The sequence below is a fragment of the Anneissia japonica genome, unplaced genomic scaffold (assembly GCF_011630105.1).
Source record: "Anneissia japonica isolate Jap-2015-1 unplaced genomic scaffold, ASM1163010v1 scaffold415_len114518_cov173, whole genome shotgun sequence".
In the NCBI taxonomy this organism is placed as follows: Eukaryota; Metazoa; Echinodermata; class Crinoidea; order Comatulida; family Comatulidae; genus Anneissia; species Anneissia japonica.
The window spans coordinates 88,465-90,461 of NW_022739255.1; positions in this window are offsets into that span (position 1 = coordinate 88,465).

The window sequence follows — 1,997 nt, forward strand, 5'->3', positions numbered from 1 at the left end:
GTTTGGTCACATCGTAATATGCAAGGACTGGTGGGCTTGTTATCATACTTTTAAGCTTCTCAAAAGATTCCTGCTGATGTGGTTGCCAACACCATTGCGTGTCTTTGTGTAACAACTGCCTTAAGGGTTCTGCTACTTCACTAAAGTTCTCTATGAATTTCGAAAGATAGTTTGGCATACCAAGAAAACGACTTAAAGCTTGTGTATCCTTTGGAGCTGGCATCTCGCATATAGTCTTTATCTTCTAAGGATCAGGTTTTATACCATTGTCGGTTAGAAGGTGTCCAACATAGGAAACCTGACTCTGTCGAAACTTTCATTTTTTCAAGCGGAGTCCAACCTTTTGAATTCTCTGTAGCACCTCCTTAAATTCTTGTCATGCTCGTCATGCTCGTCTTGATCTTTACCAGTGACTAGCAGGACATCCACAATTATCTCACAAGGATATCCTTCAAAGAGTATTTCCATTGTGCGTTGAAATTCTTCTGATCCAGTATTGATATATACCCTTGTTCAACTACCCAGGTCTTTAGCATGTGGGCCCCATGTAGATAAATATGGGCATGTCAATATGTATTTTCCCAGATATTTGGCACATCTAACCCATGTGGATTGAATGTGGATGCCCAGTTATTTGGCATATTGGTCCCATGCAAATTAAATATGGGCATGCTCATAAGTAACTGCCTATATATTTGGCATATGGGCTGCATTTGGATTAAATATGGGCTTCCCATATTTAGTTGCCCAGTTATTTGGCATATGGGTCCCATGTATATTATATGTTTCCATGCCCATAAGTATTTTCCCAGATATTTGGCACATGGGCCCAATGCGAAATTAATATGAGCATCCATGTTCAACTACTCAGGTCTTTGGCATGAATGTTAACTCGATTGACCCTTTCAAAACTGCTTATTTTTTTCAATATAAATTATAGTAGATGAGATAAAGGAGGAAGATGATGAAATGGAAATTGTAACTTAATTATAACATGTATTAGAACTTTTTTTGTAAAAGTTGTATCATACTATTACTACCCTAAAATGGAAAAGATTTTAGGGTATTTTAGGCATTTAGAAAAAAAATTCCTGAAGGGGGTTTGCAAATTTATATAACTTGGAATTTATGTTGTTTCTCACATGATCTCTTTATAGCGATGTATATTAACAGAAAATATCAAGAAAATCTGTTCATTTCATTTATTTCATTGGCACAAACGTCCCAATGGTTGCGTCAGCAACAGTGCGCCATAACACCACAAGTGGTGCCCACAACCTTTCGAACAAAGAACAGTACAGTAAAATTACAAAACAATTAATTACAACATAACCATAAAATTTTAGGGAAATTTAAAATCAGTAAAAAACAATAATAATCAAGAAAGGCCAATACCAAACAATTAGAAATTATCGTTATCGCCATTCAGTAAAAATACTGACCTTGCAAAGTTGACGGACCTCCACTCATTTTAAATATTACTATCAGAATATAGGAAGAGAAGTTGATGAGTAATAATTATAGAAGCAAGATACATCACATATATATATATATTCACGAGTAATACTTTATACATTTTTATAGGGATAGAGAGATGATGAGGAGGAGAAGGATTAGGAAGAAAGAAGAGGAAGAGACAGAGGAACTGTAAGCTAGATATTACTATCACATCTTAGAAAATAGGAAAGTAACGAATATACTGTAGAAGCATACATGATGGAACTGGTTATAATCATTTAAAAAATAACAGGAATGAACGTTGTTCTATATTGGTTTATGATCATGATGAAAAGTTGGTTAAAACCAAGTGTACATTCATATCATTATATTAACAGGCAATAGTTGTTTAATATTATAGGGACAGAGAGATAAAGGAAGATGAGGTGGCGGAAGACTTGTAAGTTATGATAACAGAATTGGATATACAGGACAGTAATCAGGGTGGGATGGGGGTTCAGGCGATACCCTTCCGCCACCCACCACATAGAATAGGGTGT